General features: G+C 30.9%; 1 long non-coding RNA gene and 1 other non-coding gene across 5 annotated transcripts; both read left to right on the top strand.

The window, feature by feature from the left end:
• Positions 1-16112: 16112 nt before the first annotated feature.
• On the top strand, positions 16113-16186 carry TRNAV-CAC. The gene has a single exon. It is a non-coding gene; the product is annotated as a tRNA-Val (tRNA).
• Positions 16187-18988: 2802 nt separating this feature from the next.
• LOC114167323 lies at positions 18989-23599 on the top strand. Of its 4 annotated transcripts, none has more exons than XR_003600180.1 (2): positions 18989-19101; positions 23029-23599. It is a non-coding gene; the product is annotated as an uncharacterized LOC114167323 (long non-coding RNA). The 4 variants fall into 4 exon arrangements; XR_003600182.1 differs by lacking the exon at positions 23029-23599 and adding an exon at positions 19620-20261 and having other exon boundaries at positions 19001-19101; XR_003600179.1 differs by lacking the exon at positions 23029-23599 and adding an exon at positions 19608-20261 and having other exon boundaries at positions 19001-19101.
• The last annotated feature ends 1914 nt before the right edge of the window (positions 23600-25513 follow it).

Here is a 25513-nt window from a genome sequence, read left to right as displayed (position 1 = left end):
CTTGATACTCCTCATAACATACAGAAACTAATTTATGCTACAAATTGGATTCACACACTCGTGAGACTCTCTCAAAGCTCTAGAATAGTTTCACATTATTCTCCGTCAGCTTCATCCTCTATTGGATAACATAACCCGAAAAGAAAGGAAAATGTTGATAACACATATTTTCATATGAAAATTTTTACTTGTGGAAATTTTCACTTTCTCTCAATTTAGTGTCATGATAGTGTTCATAGCCTAGCCAAGTTACAAACTCAAGAAAGACCTTAGTGATCCATGCTTATTGTATGTAGAAAACTTGCAAGGTTGTTTGGAGCGTAAAGATACTTAAGTTGGAGCATAAAGATCCTTAAGTTGGGGAGTGCATTCAGTTTAAACCAGATTGAAAAACTTGAGTGAAAATCCATGATGGTTCCAAAACTATGAACTGCTATGATTTGTTGTTGGTTCAAAAATGGATGGATTCTTTTGTTGTTCCCTCTCTTGCATTAAACATGCTAAAAGTAGTTCTTTAACAACCCATGAAACTCATCATTTTTCCATTATGTCTTGTTCTACTTTGCTTGAGGACAAACAATAAGCTAAAGTGGAGTGTGGTGATAAGTGTCAAGAATAAGTACATTTTCCATTTGAAATTGACACTTATCATGTATCAAATGGTGCTATTGTATACAAAACAAACCTCCTTAGCTTAAGATACAAAATGAGATATTGAAAAATAGAGTTTTATGAATTATAATGATATTTTGTTGTTTTTCAGTAGAAATAAAAGAAAATATCAAGTATGCATTTGAGCCACAGTACTGGAGCTGAGCAATGGAAATAGAAAAAATAGGATAACATATTTGGACTTTCTAGCTGAGCACAAGAAATGGAGCTAAGCCTCGTGAGGAAACCCTCTTTGTAGGGAAACCTAGAGCTATAAATCCATGAGGTTGAGCAACCAGGAAAACCCTTCCAAGAAGGAAAGGTCATGTGTTAAGCATCAGGACAAGGGGTTGAGCTGAGTATTGTGAAGTAACCTCTATGGTAGAGCATCAAAAGTTGGGCTGAGCACCGCCCAAAAATTCCTATAAATAAAGACCTTGGGTCTTCATTCTAGGCATTGAGTGGAGGCTCCACAATGTAGTAGTATGGTAAAATAGGATTTGTAAGGCACAAGAGAGGTGCTCTTGGTGTAAATCTTATGTGTAGATGCTGTTGGAATTTCATTGTAATATTCTATGAGTAGTTGAACTCCCTGGTGTCCAGGTTTGATGTAATCAATTTTGATTCTATTCACTTTTACTCCTTGGGTATTTATCTTTGCTTTCATTCAATTGTTTGTGGTTTGATTTATGTTTAATTATGACTTAATCACTCATTTATTTATCTGGTTTGGATTTTAAGTTGGGAAACCATTCTCAAACTATGGTCCAATCAAATCATCATACATGTACTGGATGCTCATGGCATACCAGGGTGGATGCTAGAGGAGAGAGTCTTGCACATTAGAACTCATTCTACCAGGAGTTGAGGAATCACACTAGGGTTTGAAGTCCTTAGGTTCTAATGTAATAGGGATGAACCTAGATCTACATAGAAATAGTACTCTCAGGACATTGAATGATTTGCATAGTAAGTAAACAAGATGGTAGTGGTCTAGTATAAGAAGATGAGATGAAATCAATTCATAACCCTACTCCACTCAATCTATCTAATCACTACTATTTTTACTTACTTGCACTCTCTATCAATACAAAAAATCCAAAAATCAAATTACCAATATACTTGTTAAATCTTTGTGAATACAACACTTGTTAATACTACTACGTACCCATATATCTGCTAAGGAAATGGTTGGTGAGAAGCACTCATAGAAACACATTAAAAGAATGTGAAAGGAACAATAGTTCCACATTTTTTGTTCAAACATAAAATAAAACATTTTTTATTTTAGTATATTTTATATATTTGGTATCCCAAAATTTGTATACATCTGTTTTGACAACTCCAAACAATTTTTAAAAATACATATATAAATATAAGTTTTATCACCTTTCTGTATACCATGTTTCATTGGGTGGATGTAGAAAACATGAGATTCTCCTAGAATTTGCTCTAAAAAAACTTTTTCTATGTGTCATATGACATGTTTGGTTTAATAAAGAAAGCTTCTTTTATTGTATATAATATGTTCATCTATCTTACTATGATATCGCATGGGATCCAATTTTTGTTTTGTCGTTGTTTCTCAAAATATTATCTTTTTAGAGAAATACCATTGACAAAAGCCTTAATTATAACTATTGTAATAGTAAGAATAGAAAAAAAAATATTATTTCTATATTATTCTTATAATTGTTTTAGTTGTTTAGTGAGATAAGATGTTAACAAATATAATTAGATAACGTCTCTTAAATTATGACTATGTTTTTTTTATAATGTATTTCACTTTGTGTATATTTTCACTAGTGTGCTTTATTGATTCGGCATGTAAAATTAAAAAAATTATAAAAATATAAGAAACACGTATTACTAATTATATTTGTCAATGGTATTACAGGTTGTCTCTTTGTTATAAGAAAATAGTATTTTAAAATGGGTTAATTATGTTTTTCGTCCCTCAAGTATTATGCGATTTTGTTTTTAGTCCCCCAACTAACGTTTGCTCCAATTTGGTCCCTCATGTTTTGAAACGATTGGAAATAGTCCTCCTTTTTGGACGCCGTTAGTTTTGTTTGACACCTGGCAAACGGAGTGCCACGTATGGATCCCGTTTTAAGCTGTATAAGTGGAGTGTGTTTCTGCACGTGCTAATTACAGAGAAGCTTTAATTAAATAAAACGAAAATTTTATTTCTTCAGTGGGAGAGTTATTTTGTCTGAATTAAGTGGGTTGTGTTATTTAATTAAGTTCTTCGAATTAAATGAGAATGTCGCTGTTCAAATTAAAAAGATAGGAAAGGTAGTATCTTGAGTGGGAGAGTTATTTTGTCTGAACGAAAGCGTTGCACAGACCATTCCAGGGCTTGAGGGAAGGGATTAAACCATTACACAGCAATCAGGAGGTTGAGGATAGGGATTAAAGCATCGAAGAGTAGAATAGGGAGTAGAATCAGGAGGTTGATGTAAGGGATTTAAGTATTGAAGAGTAGAATCGCGACCTAAGGTAAGTTCGTTCCTTCATGTTTTTTTTTTTTGGATACTTGGTCTGGTTTGGTTGCATATTTTGGTTCGTGTGTGGTTGTATTTGTTTAGTTTGTCTATTGATTGGAAATGTAGGGCTGGAAATGGGGTTTGCATGGAAATGGGGTTTGCAGTTGCTTTTCATCATATGGGTCGATTCGAAAGGAATAAGGGATTAAAATACGTTGGGGGTGAGATTCATGTAGTTAAAGGGATCAACCCCGATTTTTGGTCTTATTTTGAAGCATTGGGCATCCTCAAAGAGTTTAAATACGGGGGTTATGTTAAACTGTGGTGGAAGGGTTCAAAAGAGAAGCTATTAAACAATCTACGGACGCTGAATGATGACAAGGATGCAATGGCTTTGGCTTTCTTTGCAGAGGAGACTAAGGAAGAGGTTGATATATACGTTCAACATGTACCTAGTCAGCCTGAAGTCGTACACTTTATTTGTGATGGTGTAGCAGAGGAGGTAGTGGGTGAAGAGAATGTTATACACCAAGAGGAAGTACTGGTTAAAGAAAGTGTGGTAGGAGAAGAGGAAGAAGTGGCTGCAGCTAATGTGGTAATTGAAGAGGAGGGAGTGGGTGTAGATAATGTGGTTGTAGAATAAGAACAAGTGGTTGCAGATAATGTGGTAGTAGAAGAGGAAGAAGTGGCTGTAGATAATGTGGTAGTTCAAGAGGAAGGAGTGGCTGTAGAAAATGTGGTTGTAGAAGAAGAACAAGTGGCTGCAAATAATGTGGTAGTAGAAGAGGAAGAAGTGGCTGTAGATAATGTGGTAGTTCAAGAGGAAGGAGTGGCTATAGAAAATGTGACTCAACAGAATGTGGTAGCAAAAGAGGAAGTAGTGGCTGAAGATGTAAATTGTGAAGATGAAGAAGGTTTAGGTGGAGAGAAATTAGATGACAGTGAAGAAGAGAGGGTGGCAGACGATGATGGGTTTGGGATGGATATTGATCCACCTGTGAGGAAGTTTGGGCCTGTTTTAGATAGGTGGAAATCATTCAAACGGAATTCAAGCAGAGTGAAGAGGAAAAGAGATATTGGTGAAGGGGCATTTGTGACAAATGAAGAAGTTGGAGTGCATGACATTAATGAGGTAAACGCAAATATGTACTACTTACAATTTCTTTCATTCCTAAATACAACTTCTGAATCTTGAATTCATACCAAATTGGCAGGGACAGATGCATACAACTGGTAGTGCAGCAAGCAACACTGCAGGAACATCACACCTTAGCTCCACCAGTAGAACCAGATCCACATTACGGGTTGCAGCATCCACCAACCAAGGAGAAAGACCTCGAACCACTATAAGGAGAAGAGGAATGGGAACAAGGGTTTTAGGGTCTCAAGCAAGTACTGCAACTTCAGCACAACCCACATGAATGTGAAAGAATCAAGTTTTTTTGTTGCTTTTTTTGTATGGTGGACCACTTTGGATGTAATATAGTGCATTATAATAGTGGACCCCTGTTTTAGAATATTGGGCATAGTGAAAGTTAACCACTTTTTTGATTGCAGAACTATTGGATTATTGTATTTACAATTTGGGACCACTTGTCTGCTAGACTTAATTGACAGCTACTATTTGTTGGATTACGTTTTATTGTTGATGAATGAAAACTATTTAGACCACTTTGTTTTATCAGTAAATCATGATGTAATTATTTCATTGCAGTGAGTTTTGTTTCAATTCCTTGAATGTGGTATTAAGGAAAATTTTCAGAATCTGAGATTGATGATAACAGTAAACGCATAATAATCACAGCTACAAGTTCCATTTTCATTGCAAATACTAAGACATAACAGTAACCAAAAGTTTGAAATTCCATTACAATTCCAATAATATCATAATCATAACTACAAAAAACTTCCCACTACAGTAATCTCAAACATTGCAATTAACTTTGAACAACAGCATGAAGACCATTACAATTGTTGAGACCCACGATATCACAAATAAAAAAAACAGGAATGTCCCAATTTTTTTCTCTTGTTGCAATTTCATCTTCAACTTCTCATTTTTCTTCATCAAATCAAGCATAATTTTCTCCCTTTTCAAAGAAACTTCATCTTCTTCACCTTTTTTTCCACCATCAACTCTTTTTCCACCACTGGCTTCACTTTCTTTTTCTTTCCCTTGAAAATCAGAATCCTCGTCGTCAACCCATTCAAAGTAATTACAATGTGAACTGGTCTGCCAAAGAAAAAGATGAAACCATTACCACAAATACAAAAGCAACATCCAATAAGTCACGGGATTTGAAACTTACAGCCCAATTTCGACATCTCCAAAATAATCTCCCTTTGTTTTTCACAGTAGATGCCTTTAGGAGCAACAATCTTTCCCCACACCCATAGACTTTGGATGGCATTTCTGAAGATGACGCACAACTTTGCGACATTTTCGAACCTGTATTCCGCGGCGTACATGGAAACCCTTTGCTACCACTCTTCATCAGTCAAGAACGCAATAATTATGCCAAACTTTGCCTGCCCAGTGACGATATGCAGCAATTCCTCACTATCTCGAAGCCCCAATTCACAAATTTCAATTTTAGGGTTTCAAAATTTCCCAACCCCTGTTTTATTTGGATGTCATTCTCTGTAATTAGCACGTGCAGAAACACACTCCACTTACACAGGTTAAAACGGGATCCATACATGGCACTCTGTTTGCCAGGTGTCAAACAAAACTAACGGCGTTCAAAAAGGAGGACTATTTCCAATCGTTTCAAAACATGAGGGACCAAATTGGAGCAAACGTTAGTTGGGGGACTAAAAACAAAATCGCATAATACTTGAGGGACAAAAAACATAATTAACCCTTTTAAAATTAACAAATCCAACGGTAGAATAACACAATGGAGGAAGTGTGGGTGGTGGAATAACCACTGAATTTAGTAAATTTTGATGAAATCAATTTTTTTTTTAAATTATAGATCAAAATTAAGAGAAAAATTATAGAGAAAAATTTAAAAGTATCGTGATATTTAAATTTGGAAATCAAAATTAAGGATTTTGTAAAGTAAAGGTTAAAATGCCTTTTTAGTCACAATTTTCGTCAAGTTTTGTCAAATAAGTCTTAATTTTGGTTTGGTGTTCAAATAAGTTCTAATTTTTATCAATTTTGTTTAATTTGGTCTTTTTTGCTAAAACTGTTTAAATCGTTAACGGTCATAAATAATGACTGTCACGTGTTACTTTATGATTTATTATTATTATTATTATTTTTTTAATTTTTAATTTTTTTTAATTAGGATATCTAAGGTGTTTTAACCTAAAATAAATAATTTAAAATTACAATCAGTCGTTCAATATTCATTTGGGAAAAAAATTAACTTTTTCTTTTTGCTTCTGCGGTAGTTGATGTCATTGATCCACTTGTTGTAGAACCATTGAACATAAATAAGTCCTTCTGTTTCTGGTGCATCTAATAAAATGTTTCGCTAGTTTTCTTGATATAAAGAACGTGTTCAAATTTTTGTGGGCTCTATTTTCCTGGGGAATAGATTGATGGCAGAAGCTGAAAATAAAATTGATGAAAACAAAAGTAGATTAAAAAATAGTTTGACAGTCACATTCATAACTGGTTTTCACAAGTTCAAAAGTGAATGTAAAAACAAACAGAAACAACTCCATGAACAAGCGATTAAAGTTACCAAGATGCACACCCTTAAATTTAAATACCTATACCAAAAAAGTAAAAAATTGAAAACACAAAATAGTTTTACAACCATTTTTAATTAATTGATGAATGTGCTAGTGCTCCCTCCATATCCTAATTTGTGATCTTGAGTGTGTTCTTCAAATTCTTCTTTGGCTTGCACCAACTCCTTTCTTGCCCTTTCAACTTCTGTCTTCAGTATCTCTATTTTGATCTCTAAACCATCCACATCCTCCTTCAGCTTTTTCACCTTAGCAGCTTTCTCCTTCACGCCCAAGGCAAATGCAACATCACATTCTAACCAATCCAAATCAAACTCAAATATCTTAACTTCATCCCATAAACTCTGAAGATGATCACATGCTTCATCATCCATATCTTCCAACTTTTTCGTTATCAGAAAATGAAGAACTCGACCCAAAGCTGTAAATGCCCATTCTGTAAACATGCAACCTCTGTTTTCTTGAGATTCAACCAGTGCAGGATGTTGTAAACAAACTTCTTCTAACAATGGAACAAAGGTTGGATCTACATTTTTAAATGACCTTCTAAACATTTCATCGAATAAAGGATTATCGTTATCCTTCACAGGATTCTCATCAATCTTGCAAATAGGTTCATATTCTTCATTCTCGTACACATACTTAGTCACAAAAATCCCAGCTTCAATCACACAGCTATCATTCACAATAAACCCATTCTCAGGGTTTTTAAGCTCATCATAAGATACAAATTTATTACCTTCGAACGAGTTATGTACACTAAATTCATATTCAAATCCTGAAAAAGTCATATACTTATGTTAGATTGTGAATAATAGACTCATTAAGGTAAAACAAATCATATTAAAAAATTATTCTTCATACAATTTACAAAATAAATAAAAAATACCTTTTCTTATTGTCCTCTCATCATTAACCTGATCAATTAAAGCCAAATTAAAATTTTCAGTTTTTTTCCTTCCCTCAGTTAAATTAGCACAACCCGGATCAACTTCTAAATAAATTTCCAAGTAATCTTCGATCCCGTGAGGTGGACAGATAACAATGAACCTAAAAGCAAAATTAAAACACTTAATAAATAACACTAATAAAAATGATATCAGAGGTATAATTAGTATACAAAATGTTAATAGAGCACCATGTAAGATCGTCGATGATAAAGTTGTCGGAGTAAGATTCACAATCTAATGTAGAGAAGTTGTCGATCCTCCAATTATATTTCTCAAACATTAATTTACACCTTTTGTTGTCGTTCAGTTTAGACCTTTTGTTGTCGTTCTCCATTTGAATAACTTACAAAAATTTCAACCTGAACAAAAAGAACAAATTGTTAGCATTCTCTTAGAAAAAATGAAAACCGATGATTATCAAGAAAAGATTTGTAAAAAAGCATAAAGATGTGAAGATAAATTTTGAAAATTTAAGGTGGTTGGAAAAAAAAAGAAATACTAAGAACATATGAAATATACGGATTACTCACTTCACTTCAATTAATTGGAATGAAAACAAGTTGACTGCGAAAATGAGAGAAGGAACTATAATTTGGTTTTATAGTTACTTGTGTGTGGAGCTGAATAAAATTGAAACTTGAAAACAAAAAAAGTAACTATGGAAGTTTAATATTCATTAAAAAGATTTAATAATCCGAGAATATGTTCAGTTTTCTAAGAGATTTTCTGTAACAGATTCACTGTAACAGATCTTCAAAGGTAAGAGGTGGCATGGATTCTGTTTAACCAAGCTTTTGGTATTTCACTATTTTTTCCGGCCTCTAATATCTTATTTAATTTTTATTTTTATAATAATTTCATTTAAGATTTTAAATTCTTCTTTAGTTTTTCTTCTTTTTTTTTTTTACATTACGACTTTTCTCATCATGTTTATTAATTTTTACCAGTTTAAGTAAATTAACAAAATATATTTCTAAACCAAACTATATTTTTGTTAATGTAATTTTTAAAAAGATGATTAAATAATTTTTTTTTCAGTTAAAATTTTTCGTTCAAAAATTAGAATAAATAAAAATTGTTATTAAAGCTGTTTTGTAATGTTTCTCGTTACTTTTATTTAATATCTTTATTTTTTAAGTATAATGTGTTGTAAAAATATTTAAAAGTTATAATTTTATTACTGTTATTAATTGTTTTAAAATAATAACGAAAATGGTTATCAGCTAATGAAAAAAGTATACTAAATTTAATTTTAAATGGCCAAAACATAATTATAACTCTAATTTCATAGACTATTTTATGGTTTAGATTCAAATTTTACACATCTGAAAATTAGTGACTTAAGATTTTTTATTTTATATATATATATATATATATATATATATATATATATATATTGGTTATTTGATTCTCCCATTGAAGAGCGAATCTCGTAAATTTTCTATTGATAAGGAAAATGTGAATTTCAAAACAAATTTGAACAGAAATGAATATAAAATGGTCACTTCAACTTTCTTTTATTATCTAATAAATTATTATTTTAGTTCTTCGTAATATCAAACATATATAAAGTTGAAATTATTATGCTAATCAATTTAATAAATTTTGTACATTTCTAAAATTCATTTTAAAAATTGATGATTCTTAAAATATATAAATAAATTATTATATTTAATAATTCATTTCAAACGTTTAAATATATATAAAATTATGAGCTAACAAAATATAATTTTAAAATAGATATATGTAAGTTTATATTTGACGAACAAAGAAGTCTGGGTGTGAAATCCTCACACTTGAACTCCCCTTGAATAATTCCTTTCAGGTGCATCAAATAAAATTTTTGGCTTGTTTTCTTGATATAAACATTGTTCACTCCATTTTCGTGGGAATTAGATTGATGGTAGAAGTTGAAAATAAAATTCTGGAATGAAAACAAAAGCAGATTGAAAAATAGTGGTTTTCAAGAGTTAAAAAATGAATGAAAAAACAAACAGAATCAACTCCATGAACAAATGATAAAAGTTGCCAAGATGCACACTCTTAAATACCTACATCTAAATGAAAAATTGAAAACAAACAACTTTTTCCACCATTTAATAGTCTCTATATCCTAATTTGACATCTAAACGACGTTCTACAAATCCTTCTTTTGCTTTCACCAAATCTTTTTTTGCACATTCAAGTTCTGTCTCTCTCTCAATCAAGGCTAACCTCAGTCTCTTTGTTTCAATCTCTAAAGCATCCACATCCTCCTTCGCCTTTTTCACCTTAGCAGCTTTCTGCATATAATATCTCAAATTCAAAGCTTGTGCAACATCAGATTCTAACCAATACAAATCAAACTCAAATACCTTCACTTCATCCCATAATCTTTGAAGATGATCACATGCTTCATCATCCATATCTTTCATTTTTGTAGTGATGAGAAAATGAAGAACTCGACCCAAGGCTGTAAATGCCCATTCAGTAAACCTGCAACTTCTTTTTTCTTGAGATTCAACCAGTGAGGGATACAGTAAACAAACTTTTTCTAATAATGGAAGAAAGGCTGGATCAACATTTTTAAATGAGTTACAAAACATTTTATGGAATAGAGGATTCTTGTTATGCTTGACAGGATTCTCATCAATCTTGCAAATAGGTTCATATTCTTCATACTCATTTACATACTTAGTCACAAAAATCCCAGCTTCAATCACACAAGTATCATCCACCGTATATCCACTATATCGAAAAGGAAACCAAATCTCCAAAGCTTCACAGTTGTCATATGCACTAAATTCAAATTCAAATCCTGAAAAATTCATATACATTGGATTAAAAATAATAGACGGATTAAGGACATAACGAAAATAGATTTCTTCATATAATTTACAAAACATTTATCATGAAATTCAATATAGATGGTTTTTCAAATAGATTAAAGCGTCTACTAATTTTTTGTGTGCTGTTATTTGAGCATTATAAATACAATCTTGGTATTTTAAATATTTTTTAAATATATTTAAAATAATAAAATTAGTAATAATCAGTGTATTATAAAGACACAGTAAAGGAACAGAAAAAAAATCAATAGAGAATCCAAATTACAAAAATACCTTTTCTTATCGTCAGTTCTTCATCATGCTGGTTGATTAAAGCCAAGTTAAAATTTTCAGATTTTTTCCAGCACTCCGTTGAATTTGCACATTCATCATCTACTTTTAAATAAATTTCCAAGTTATTTCCCATGTCCGTGAGCCAAAGAGAGCGAATAACAATGTACCTAAAAGCAAAATTAAAACACTTAATAAATCTAAAAAGACAATAATATCAAAATATCAAAAGTATAATCAATATACAAAATTTAAATAGAGCACCATGGAAGATCATCAAGTATAAATTTGTCGGAGCAATGAAGTTCTCCACCATGTAATGTAGAAAAGTTGTCGACCCTCCACACATACTTATCAAATATAAGTTTAGGCCTTTTGTTGTCATTCTCCATCTAAATAACTTAAATTTCAACCTGAACGGAGGAACAAAATGTTAGAATAAAGATGTGAATATAAATTTTGAAAATGTTGGAAACACAAAAAAATGAATAAAAGAACTTATGCAAAATATAGGGATTACTCACTTGAATTAATTGAAAAGAAGAGAACTAGTTTGGATGACTGGGAAAATGGGAGATGGAACTATCACTTGGTTTTATAGAGTTACTTGTGTGAGTACCTAGATAAAATTGAAACTTGAAAAAAAAAAAGAGTAACTTTGGAAGTTTAATATTCATTAAAAAGATTTAAGAATTCGAGAATATGTTCAGTTTTCTAAAAAGACAGTTTTGGAAGAAGAGGATTCACTGTAACACGGATTGTTTAGGCCAAGCTTTTGGAATTCCACTGTTTTTTTCCCGTCTTTTAATATCTTATTTAATTTTTATTTTGATAATAATTTCATTTAAGATTTAAAATTCTTCTTTGGATTTTTTTTTTTACATTACGACTTTTCTCCGAATGTTGATAAATTTTTAATTTTCAATTTAGAAATATTAGGATATTTTTATTGTATGATTTGTTTTATAAAGTTTTAATTTAATTTTTGTGACATTATTTTTTGTGAAATTAAACCTAATTGATTAATTGCATATTATTTCTTATTCTTAGTTTTTATCTCAAAAAATTTAATTGATTATTTCAACAACTGTAATTGTTAATTGTTTTTATATAGATCTATTTTATTCAACTTGATTATGAAAAAAAAAAAAACTTTATGACCTTTTCGAAGAAGACTCATAAAAAACTCTTCTTTTACTTCATGTATACTAAGAAATAGCTTAAAGTATTTACTATTCTTCGTTATTCTAACTAACTATAATCATCACTATTATTATTAACAAATATAATTTAAATTTATATATCTAAATTCTCTAACATGTTATAACTTATATGCACTTGAAAATTAATAAATAATGTTTTATTTGTTAGCTTTTAGAGTTATATCAGGATGAAAAAAGTGACGAAGAACTGTTGTTTTTGCCTAAATGAGCTCGTTTCGTCTAGGTGAGAATAACAGAAGCTCGCCCAAGAGTTTTGCTCAAGCACTCGCTCAAGCGGGAGACTAAACTTTTGAGTGACGAACCATCTCGCTCAAGCGAGATGGCCTTGTCTAAGTGAGAGTCTGCAAAACCTCCAGGGCCTTTGTTCGCGGTCTCGTCCAAGCGAGAGCCTGCAACTAGAGCTGTCAAAATGGGTTGAAACCCGCGAGCCAACCCGGCTCACGACGGGTTTAGGCCGGGTTGGGTTGAAATTTTTTTACAAATTTCAATATGGGTTTATTTTTGACCCGGCTCATCCAGGTTGAACCCGTGGTGAGCCGGGTTGGTGAGCCAACCCGCAGATATAAGGGTCACACAAGTGTTTTTATTTTTTTATTACGTTGGACTTTACATTTGGGTCATGTTAGGTAGCTTTTTTATCCAACACATAAATAATTTGTATTTTTTTTATTTTGGTTTGTATTTGGATTGTATTAAAATTTGTTTAGATTTAAATTAGAATTACAATTTAGTTTTGACTGGAAAAAAATAATTTTTTTAATTAAGTGAATCTGTGAGCCAACCCGTTTAACCCGCAAACCCGTGGTGGGCCGGGCCAGGTTCGAACTTTTTTGGCTCGCTAAAAAGTGAGCCGGGTTGGGTTGGCTCACTAAATCATCAACCCGTGGTGGGTTGAGCCGGGTCAGGCCGGGTTACCCGTTTTGACATCTCTACTTGTAGCTTGAGCGAGACCACTCCTCTCGCCTGAGTGAGGGCTCCTAACTTGAGCGAGACCTGACACAGATGTACTGTTTTCTCACATGTTTGTTATTGATGGTATGATTGGATGGTTTGCTCTAGTTAAAGTGAGAGGCATGTGATTATGTATGAAATCTTTGATGTTATAGGTTATAATGATGAGTTTGGCATGTGACATGTATGGAATGGTTGGTTATAAAAATGGCATGGGATTGACATGAGAAATGATTTTATATTAATTGATGGAACATGATGTTGGTATGGTTAGGGCGTAATTCCATTAATGTCACTACAAGTGCAAGTCATAATTGGTTGACATATGCATCTTGGATTATGAAATAACTTTATATATATGGCTTATATGGGTTATAGGCATGGTCATGGATATAGTCATTGAGAGATTGTGGTTCCATATGGTTATATGACATTAGTCTTACACATATAAGACCTTAGACACCACTTTAACCCCAAAACCTTAAGGCAATGTTGTTATGGGTCTTTATTCTTATATAGTGTTTAACTTTGTCTATTCTATCCAATGTGGAACTTTGACTCACACTTGGACTATTTCAGTATGCGGTCAGTCACATCGGTGACCCCTTTTTGTTTATGGTGGTGTAGTTATGCGGTCAGTCACTCCGAACTTTCAGCTCTGATACCACTGTTGGGTTATGTTTCATATGTTATGGTCATGGTCATTGAGTGATTGTGGTTCTATGGTTATATGACATTAGTCTTATACATATAAGATCTTAGACACCACTTTTACACCAAAACCTTAAGGCAATGTTGTTATGGGTCTTTATTCTTATATAGTGTTTAACTTTGTCTATTCTATTCAATGTGGAACTTTGACTTACACTTGGATTATTCCCAACAGATAAATCATTTTATGCTTTAGCTCACCCTTTGCTTGTTTGATTGTTATGTGTGTGATCATCAATTTATTGATGTGAGAAGATACGAGAACCCCTTGTGGTCAACAGGGAAACAATGATTCCGCTGCATAGCCCATCTGGGTTGGATTCTGCTTGTTTATGTCTTCATTTAGGATTGTGGCCCATGTAACGCCTTATCTTAAAACTTTATTTTGAATACTTTAGATCTCTTGTTCTCTTTTGTAACTGGCATCGTGGTGTGCCTTAATCTTTTCCTGGTTTCTTTTGGAATAACGGAATAGCGTTAATACTCCAGTACCTTGCTTACTATTTTATTTTGTGTGACATTTTCTTTAATTGGGTTATTAATTAAATGGGGTATTAGGATTACACATCGCATGTGGAAATCTTATATGCACAACGCAAGATATGCTATTGAAAATTTAACAATAGTGAAAAAAATATATTACCACCAACTAAGAAACCAACAATTCAATCATACAAGTTTAATCTTCTATCCTTTTATCACACTCTCTTCATCTCTGCCATAAATTTAATTCAACAATAAACAATTACTTTACAAATTGAAGTCATGAATAACTTTAAATCCACAATCAACAGCAAAATAAGGTCAGCCGAACCGGTTGCTGGTATCAGTCGGTCAAGCAAAATAAGGTAGTATTAAATGCATATTAAATGTACCAACAATCATAACTTTGATTTCCATTTATAGTTTTTTTTTTCATGGATTTTGATTAGAAAATATAAAAAAATCCGTACCGCATGTATCCGCATATAAAACCCTTAACGAGTAAGAGATGAATATTGTAAATAGATATCCGCAGGTAATGAATACGGGTATTTTTTATACCCGCATATTAACGGAGCCGAGTATCATACTATCAGTACTCATGGATGATACCCGTACCCGCTAGACTCTAATTTAAATTAAAAAAATAATAAAAAACATGATTAAAATATTAAAATATTGATTTTGAATATGTTATATTTTATCAGTTAGTTTTAAAAAAAATGATTTCTTTCTAAATTATCATTCAACACTACTTAAATGATTTATTTGGACTTTGTTTGAAATTTATAAATGTTATGTATTGTATTTTATTTAAATTTTGCAATTAAAATATGTTGTTAAATATTTTTTTTTATTTTTTTTAAATACCTGCGGAATAGTGGGTACCCACATAAAGGAAACCCGCATGACTATAGGGACGAGTACGAGACGAATATTTATCCAGCGGGTAAAATATGAAAAACTACTACTCGTATCCTACCCGTCCGGTTGACATCCCTAATTTTGATTAGGGACGGCATAATGAAGGTCTAATCCCTCCTAATTATATTTACTGTTACTCACCGTTCCGTTACTATTTTGGTGGTCATATTGGATCGTGTTTCAGTATATTATTATTATTATTTATTGTTATTATTATTATTATTATATTTTTGTTTTTATTCTTTTTAACTATACAGTTTTTTAATGTTGGTTATTTGTAATTTTAATTATTATTACTATTATTATTATATTTACATTTTTTAATTATATTAATTATAGTGTGAAGTAAAAACATTTAGAAAGTATTGTTTTAGGACTATTATTAACTGTTTAAAAATAATAACCAAAATAATTATTAACTAACCAAAAAAACAACCTAAATTTAATTTTACAGATAGAGAATGAAACTATTTTTTTTATTCATATCGAAAAGAAGCTTATCTTTATTACTTACGAGCATGTGTGATTTTTTAAAAAGTATTTAATTTATTTTTTAAATTAAATATTTTTTTAGGTGGGCAGCAGGTGAAATTTATACAACAAAAAAAATCTCTATAACATAACTTATAAAAGATATGTTTATGTCTTAATTATAAATTAAGATTCTAATTTTATAGATCTAAGTATTAGTAACTTAATATTTTTTTTAAAAACATATATTTTCTTGAAGCTTTATACTACGTTTCTTTTTTCACGAAAATAAAAATATCTAAAATATATTTTCAGCTTACTTACTAAAAAAATTATTTTTATTACAACATATAACCATTATTTGTATTACAATATATAACCATTATTTAAATAATTTAACTTTTATTGCTATTCTTTACTAAATAAGTTAAAACATTTATTATTTATTATCAAAAAGTCTGGGTGGTGTAGTTGGTTATCACGCTAGTCTCACACACTAGAGGTCCCCGGTTCGAACCCGGGCTCAGACAATTTATTCTTTTTCAATCTGATTATGATTTTAGAAGTTTAGGCTAAACTTTTGGAAACTGTGCTTGCCACCTTGGAATTCTAATACATTCTCTTAGAAAGATCATACTTCCATATTTTCTTCCATCTTTTACTATCTTAATATAATTTTAAGAATTTAAATAACCTTTTTAGATTCTACATTTTTTTTTAGGACATGACATTTTTTTTAATTTTAAATTTTTTTCATTTTGCATGTTATAAATCTTATAGCTCTCTCCTTAACACAAAATCTTACAAATTGTAAATTTTATGATTAATATTCTCTACTCTGAATACTTTAAAATTTAAAAATTGAATATCATAAATGATATAAACTTATCAGAAGAAGCCTCAAATTTTTTGGAATGTTATGATAATCAAGTCTTAATATCAATTTATTATTTAAAACTGAAAAGAAAGAATTGTGTTATTATCTATTACAGAGAGATTGCATGCATTCACAGAGTTGGTGATCAACAAGCAACCCATATTATAGTTTTGTAGTAAGAGTAAAGTGTTACACTCTAAGGGAAGAAAAACATCACACATAAAACCTGTTCAAAAGTTATTTAATATGTATCTTAAGATGTAATTAATTTGACAAAGAGTCTTCTGGTTGAGTGTCATGGGCTTTTAATTTAAAACTCTAAATTCAATGTGTCATTGATAACATTGATATAGAGATAATAATTTTTTATCTCTTCTTATAGATTTTAATATGCAATATTATTATCACTAATCTCATCCAATGCAATCTTTTTACTATAATATATTCTCACAGCATGCATCCAGAAACTTTTTCTCCATGAACTCTGTTAGGTTTACATACATGTTTAACCGAAATTCTTGTCAAAAAAACTTTCGATACTAAAATTATACTGCATTTGTTTGAGTTGATTTTAACTGATACCACTTGTTAGGTTTATAGGGGGGTTTCACTAGGAAGATTATGAGACCTGAGACTCTCAACCCAAAACCTTAAGGCGATGGTTTATGGGTCTTTATCCTTATACAATACTTTACTTTCTCATTTCTAACCAATATGAAACTTAGACTCACACTTAGATTTCTAACAAATTGTCCCTTAGATATCCTAATTTGACATCCAAATTGACTCTTCACATCTTTCTTCTGCTTTCACCAACTTTTTACTTGTTATTTCAAGTTCTTTCTCTCTTTGAATCAACCTTGTCTTCAACTACTCTGTTCTAAACTTTAAATCAATCACATTTTGTCTCAACTCATCAACATTTTCCATGAATTTTTTCACATCTAAAGCAGATTCAATATAAAAAATTCTAACCAGGTCAGGTTAAATCCACATGTCTTAGGTTCATCCCACATGATTTGGAGATAATTATTCATTCAAATACCAATAAGTAGTTTTTTTCGGATTAAAAATATTTTACACATTAAGGCCAAAACAAATCATACTTAGATTCTTCTACCTGAAATCTCATCTCATAACCTTTAAAATAATTAACAAAAGTCCATAAACACGACAGAACTTGGAAAAAAAAAAGTAGGGGTAACAATTTTCTTTTAAATTATTATACGTAATTATAAGAATTTTAGAGAATTGTTTTTAATGTCATTAATTATTGAATTTTCATTAAAAATTCTTGAAAAAAAAACAATTTTTTTATTCTTTATCACATTTATTATTTTTTAATTGTTTAAAAAACAATTATCATTGTCCAATAATACATAATAAACAAATTTATCATATGTAAGTGAAAAGTAAATTATTTCAAAATTAATAAAAAAATAAAATTATTCAAAAGAAAAAATTAATCGATCAAAAATACTTTTTAACTTTTCAATCTTATTATGAATAGTTGAGAATAAAAGTTAAAATAAAATGAAAAAAAGACGAAAGTACGAAAAAAAGAATCGAAAGAAAGAAAGAAAAAAGAGGAACTATACATGTGCATGTTAAAAAAATAAAAACAAAATATATAAATAATATAATAATATATAAAAATAACTTTAAAATATATAAAGCCACATTGAAATGTACAGATTTTTTCCAGTCCTCAGGTAAATTAGAACGATCCATTTGAGCTTGTAAGTAAATCTCCAAATAATCCTCAATGACCACATTTGGGTTGATAGTAATGTAACTAAAAACAAAGTTAAAACACTTATTAACACAAAGAACAGAAAATAATATCGTGTATAAATAATGAACAAAATTTCAATAAAACACTATCTAAGATCGTCGAGTATAATAGGGCCGGATGAAACTGTTTTGCCATATTTCAGTTTACAGTTTAGAGTAGTTTGTGATCCTCCAAAAATACTTCTCAAACCTCAATTTAAGCTTTTTGGTGTTATTCTTCATTTCAGGCAAATTTCAACCTGAAAGAGACAACAATGGTTAATATTCAATGGGAAAAAATGAATACTGATAAATAATAAAGAGGCGAAGATAAATTTTGGAATTTTACGGTGGTTAAATACACCCAAAAAAGATTGAATAAAAACACGAATGAAATACAGGAATTACTGACTTGAATGAATTAATGAAAAAACATTTATATCTGGTTGAATGCGAGAATGCGAAGAAGGAACTATTTTGGTTTTATAGAGTTACTATAGGAGTAGGAAAATAAAATTAAATGCTAAAAGTAAAGAAAGAAGTGAAGTTAAATTTTGGATAACCATAGTTTAACCTGATATTTTTTTCCTCTTTTTAATCCGCTACGTGTCACCATCTTGTGTCATTTTCATTTTTGTTTTTGAATAATTTTAAATTGTGTGATGTGCTAAAGTAATTGCGTGTTGCAGTGGAGAAACAGATGAGCGTGTGTGAAAGACAGAGAATGCAGTGAGCGAAGTCGTTCCATCACTGAAGCGGAACGGAAGCAGCCACAATTTCTTTCTTTCTGCTAAGGTACACACACTTCCTGTTTGTTTTTCATCTGTTTTCTTTCTTTAAGAAATCGTTACTGCCACATTCTGGCTAAATAACAAATAGCAAAGGCAAGTTTTATATTTTTTCGAGAATCCTAACCGAGAGGAAGGATTTAGGGTTTGAGAAACTTATGGATATTTTAAAGGGGGAAAAGGGGAAGAAGGGAGAGAGCAACGAGCATATTATCGATGTTCTGTTATCACAATTTTTGACTATTAAGAAATTTTTGGTTTGATTTTTATACTCTGGTGATATTTTAATGGAGAAATTTTTAGGGATGCATTGTGTTATAATATAGGATAATGATACAGTGACCGGATTTTTTGATCTCATTCTTGTCCGTCTATGTGTCATTCTTTATTTTATTTTCTTAAAAGTATAAATGTCATCGGAGGCTGATTACAAACTTAGTTAGTGTGGAGTGCACACCGCAAAAGGCAAAGAACATATTAAAAAAATTAATTGACGTGTTGGCGTAAAAGAAGAACAATTTGCAGAGACGTTTTTCCTCCTTCTTCCACAAAGCTTCTTCTTCCACAAAGCTTCTTCATCCACAAAGCTTCTTCTTTCACAAAGGTTGTTCTCGTTGATATTTGGTGTGGGTAGCAATCAGAGCGAAGAAGTCGAGAGTGGATTGGGTTGTTGGACGTCGTTGGTTTGCCGGAAATTGGTCGTTACCGTTGGGCACATTGCTTGGTCGTAGTGTTCGTCGCCGTCTTTTTTCTTCATTGAAGGCCATTCACATAACCAATCGTTGCCTGCTAGGTTTTCGTCAAAAACCCCTCTTTCAAGCCTGTTATTCCCGAAATGGTTAGTTGATGAAGGTAAGTGAAGATAAGCTTTTTATTCCATACTCGAACAAGTACTCTGTATTTGAAATGATTGTTTTATTTTTAACAAGAATGTGCAGATTAATCGTCCTGACATCGGCGTTGAAGTTGTGTTCATTGTCATCTAACAGGGCTTCCATAGTAGAATCAAGGAATTTTTTGACTTCGTTGTTAGTACATTCTTCATTTACGGTTGAACATGGTGTGTTTCGTTGTTGTTTAGACATAAATATTTGTGTTCTTTGTTTTACATTTGGGATTGTATTTAATTAGTGTGGTTTAATAATGGAGTATTTTGTGATTCCTTAATTTTTGAAGTTATTTTTTTCTTGAATGGAGTTCCTTGTTGATTGTTGGACGTTATATGATTATGATATTTTATAGGTTGTTGATGAAACATGGGTGAAAAGAGTAGAAAAGAGAAAGTCGTAGAAGAAAAACAAGTGAGTGTGTTGAATTGATGTTTTGCATGCAAAATTTTATATTCTGATATGAATAGTTAATAATGCAATGTCTCTTGTTGGTTTCGTTGAAATGTACAATTAATTAATTTTGTGGACACAAAATATATTTGTTCAAATGAATAATTTGTTGACGGATGCACACCGTTCACGGATTAGAGTGACACCTTTCAAATAGTGTTTGGAAATGAAAAGATATTTAAATATATGTACTTCTTCAATACAACAAATGGTTCGTCGATGAAATTCATGTGAACAATGTTTTCATATCTGGTAGTGTCTTGTCCCCTTTGATGTAGTTGATGTATGTATGAGCTTGGGTTTGAGTGTAGTTGGGGAAGAGGTTGAGTTTGATGCTTATGGTTGTGGTTGTGTTGGTTCACTTTTTAGTGGTGAAAGTATAATAATCAAAGGTATTATTAAACTGATTAGTTGTACAATAGGCACTGAGCAAGATGATGTTGACAATGTTTGTCGGTTGTATATATTGTTGTGTTTTTTGTCTTGTACTTTCCAGGAAATTCAAAATGTGTGTGTAACATGTCATTTATCATATTAGACAATATTGATACTTTGATGAACTATAATTAGGGTGGGCCAGTTCAGACATTTTTTGGTTAATGGACTAAGTCGTACACATTTGGTGGATTGCAAACAAAAAAAATCAACATAACATATTTGTATGTTTATTAAACATGGTAAGGTTATGTTATGTTGATTTTTTTTCTTGCAATCCACCAAATGTGCACGACTTAGTTCATTAACAAAAAATTTGTGAACTGTCCCACTACAATTATAGTTCATCAAAGTATCAATATTGTCTAATATCCTAAATGGCATGTTACATACACATTTTGAATTTCTTGGAAAGTACATGACAAAAAAACACAACAATATATACAATCGACAAACATTGTCAACATCATCCTGCTCAGTGCATATTGTACAACTAATCAGTTTAATAATACATATGATTGTTATACTTTCACCACTAAAAAATGAACCAACACAACCACAACCATAAGCATCAAACTCAACCTCTTCCCCAACTACATTCAAACCCAAGCTCATACACACATCAACTACACCAAAGGGGACAAGACGCTGCCAAATACGAAAACATTGTTCACATGAATCCCATCGACAAACCATTTGTTGTATTAAAGGAGTACATATATCTAAAGATCTCTCCATCTCCAAACACCATTTGAAAGGTGTCACTCCAATCCGTGAACGGTGTGCATCGTCAACAAATTATTCATTTGAACAATATATTTTGTGTCCACAAAATTAATTAATCGTACCTTTCAATGAAAGCAACAAAATACACTGCATTATTAACTATTCATATCAAAATTTGCATGCAAAACATTAATTCAACACACTCACTCATTCCTCTTCTACAGCTTTCTCTTTTTTACTCTTTTCACCCATGCTTCATCAACAACCTATAAAATATTATAATCATACAACGTCCAACAATCAACAACGAACTCCATTCAAGAAAAAAAAAATCACTTCAAAAATTAAGGAATCACAAAATACTCAATTATAAAACCACACTAATTAAATACAATCTTAAATGTAAAACAAAGAGCACAAATACTTATGCTTAAACAACAATGAAACACACCATGTTCAACTGTAAATGAAGAACGTACTAGCAATGAAGTCAAAAAAATTCCCTGATTCTATTACGAAAGTCCAATTAGATGACAATGAACACAACTTCAACGCCAATTTCAGGGCGATTCATCCGCACATTCCTATTAAAAATAAAACAATCATTTCAAATGCAGAGTACTCGTTTCACTATGGAATAAAAAACTTACCTTCATCAACTTGTTTCACTACTCTACAAACTATTCTTCTTTTATGCCAGCACGTCAGTTAATTTTTTGAATATGTTCTTTGCCTTTTACGCACGTGCACTCCATACTAACTAAGTTTGCAGTCTACCTTAAATGACATTCACACTTTTAAAAAAATAAGATAAAGATGCCACGTAGGCAGGTAAGAATGAGGTCAAAAATCATGTCATTGTATCATTATCATTTAAAATAATTAAATGAAAGATCATATAGTTGGTTTTTAAATAGATTACAGAGTCTACTTACACAAAAATAGAGAACAAAAGCTTAAATTTAGAAAGTCTAAAGTAAGAAAAATAGATTTTGTAACAATCATTTTCATTAACCTGATTAATTAAAGCCACACTGAAATGTTCAATTTTTTTCGGCCTTGAGGTAAATTAGCACAATCCATATAAAATCCATATAAACTTGTAAGTAAATCTTTCAAGTAATACTTACAGAATGGCTTCATTTGGGTTGATAGTAATGTAGGTAAAAGAAAACTTAAAATACTTGCCGTAAGGGAAATATTTTAATGTTCTCACTGAAACAAGAATAAAGCATTCTCTTAATCTATTATGAAATAAAGAACATTAAGGCCAGAAAATAGCTCCCTTGACCCTGAGAGTTAACCTTTTATTTTTAGACAAAGAAGTTACAAATATCATAACCGACTGATCAAAATATCTCTCATATATAAAGTATCTTAATAGAATATCAACTATTAAAAAGGAAATTTAGGCCCAATTCCTATGTCCATAGAATTTCATGAATCGGGTCGGGTTCCGGACGACGAGGACGGTACATAGCCCAATAGCCTTGCCTTGAGCATCAGTATCTGAGGCGTAAAGGTTGAAAAAAGAAGTCTTGGTTTTTCGGGATCGTCGATTTAGAGGCTCTTCATTGCCCCAGAGTCGAGCTTGATGTTTGTCGTTTTAACGACTTTTTACCGCTCCCGAGCTGAGCTTGGCATTTGTCGTTTTAACGGCTCTTCACTAGCCAGCGCCGAGCTCGACGTTTGTCATTTTAACGGCTCTTCACCGCCCCTGAGCCGAGCTCGAGTTTTACCATTTTAACGGCTCTTCATTGCCCCTGAGTCAAGCTCGAGGTTTGTCATTTTAACGACTCTTCACTACTCCCAAGCCGAGCTTGAGGTTTATCATTTTAATGGTTCTTCACTGCCCCCGAGCCGAGCTCGAGGTTTGCTGTTTTAACGGCTCTTCACCGCCCCGTGCTGATCTCTAAGTTTGTCGCTTTAACAACTCTTCACCGTTTTGAGCCGAGTTCAAGGTTTGTTGAATTAAATACGATGAAAGAACTTTGAATACAACTACAAAATAAAGGTTAGTCCGCCCAATATAACTCAAATTATATATAATAATGATAATATTCATTGAAATAAATTTATTTATAAATAAACATATATAAATTAAATTAAAAATATCTTGCAAATAATAATTATTTAATTTCAACACCAATGTTTGTTGGCTCAGATCCTTCGCATCGTACGCTCTCTAAAGCTTAGTATTTTATTTAAAATTTACAATCAGTTAGTTAGTTAAAATATATCCTTATTTAATGTGAGTAACAAAAAATTTAATGAGTAAAAATTACCACGACCATACCGAATATAACAATCTTTCAACATACATAAGAAAACATATTTACTAATCAATATTCAGAAACACATATGAAACAATTTTTAACCTAAAAGTAACACGCTGTTTATAAAAGAGACATTTTTGAAAGTAACACTTCAGATAATAATATTAAAATAATTTCTAACAATATCCTTAAACAAATAACTTTTAAAATAAGAACCAAAATATTTATATGTATTAACAATATATATTATTCTTAAAGATAAGTGACAAAGAAAAATAATTAAGAATATTTCTAATAAATACTTATATATTAAAATCCGATACTTCTACAAAGCTATGCATGTATTCTTTATTTTGTATTATACTAATTATTGAGTAATAGCAAATAAAATATTATCAAACTTATTCTAATTAAAATTATATTAAATTAATATCAAATTTACCAGCCCAAGAATGGTTGAAACTGACGAAAATTAGCTCCCTCGTTTGTAAGACTTTCACGTTTGAAGTTGAACAATTGCAAGCTAATGTAGATAGACATGTCACGTTCTAATGAAGGAAGGAATTTTTAGTTGAGAAATGCGTTGAATTTTTTTGAATGAATGGGACCTGAGATAAATTTTACCGGCTACACGGTACACTTACTAAAACAAACAAAAGAAAAATAATAGAAAAAACGTAAACAGTTAACAAAATTTGAATAAAGCAGCATCTAAAATCATTTCTTTCTCTATTACATACGTGACAGATAACGTGGCATTAGTTTTTTTTTTTCTTTAATAAATTGATTTTTTCATGAAAATAAAAAATTAATACGACGTCACAAGCCAAGTATCGATGATAGTAAGAGGAAAAAAAAAAGTTATTAAACTATCATTTTTAAAATATTTGTAATTATAAACGTTCTTGTGTATGCTTAAGTATTTCTTTAAAATACTTATTGTCACATATAAGCCCTATCCTAGGTATCTTGTTATGTTACATGTTTTATATATGTTTTAAAGTGTTACATCAATCGTTTCTAAATGTAGATATAAAAAAAAGTTCGAGTTAAAGAATATAAAAGTTAAAAAAAAAACATTAAAGAAAAAATATAAAACTGAAATTTTTTAGCATACTTACTAAAATAAAAATTTATTTTCATTATAATATATTTATAGAAACACATGCACGTAAAATAATCAAAAGTTAAAATTGATTTTTCTAGTTATCATTAAAATAAAAAATATTATTATATTTACAAAAATTATATTCTTAAAATAATTATAAAACTAATTTGTGTTGATAAAAATAAAATTATTTATAAAACTAAATGAATGGTATTCCTTTTATAAACCCACTTTAATCACTCTTAAAGAACATGCAGGTATTTTTGGTACAGAGAACATATCCAACTTTTTAAAACTTTTTTTGGCTCTAATTTAGTGAAAGTTAAATTGATGGTAGAAATTGAAAATAGAATTGTTGCATGAAAACAATATAGATTTAAAAACAATTTGACAGTCTCATTCATTTTTCACAAGTCCAAAAATGAATGAAAACGAAAACAGAAACAACACAGATCATAAAAGTGATTAAAGTGGCGAAGATAAAACACTCTTAAATACCCATACCTCATAAATGAAAAATTGAAAACAAACTCA

Source organism: Vigna unguiculata, chromosome 10 (assembly GCF_004118075.2).
Source record: "Vigna unguiculata cultivar IT97K-499-35 chromosome 10, ASM411807v1, whole genome shotgun sequence".
NCBI classification, from domain to species: domain Eukaryota; kingdom Viridiplantae; phylum Streptophyta; class Magnoliopsida; order Fabales; family Fabaceae; genus Vigna; species Vigna unguiculata.
Note: the sequence above shows the minus strand (reverse complement) of the source record. Positions and strands in the feature narration are given on the sequence as shown.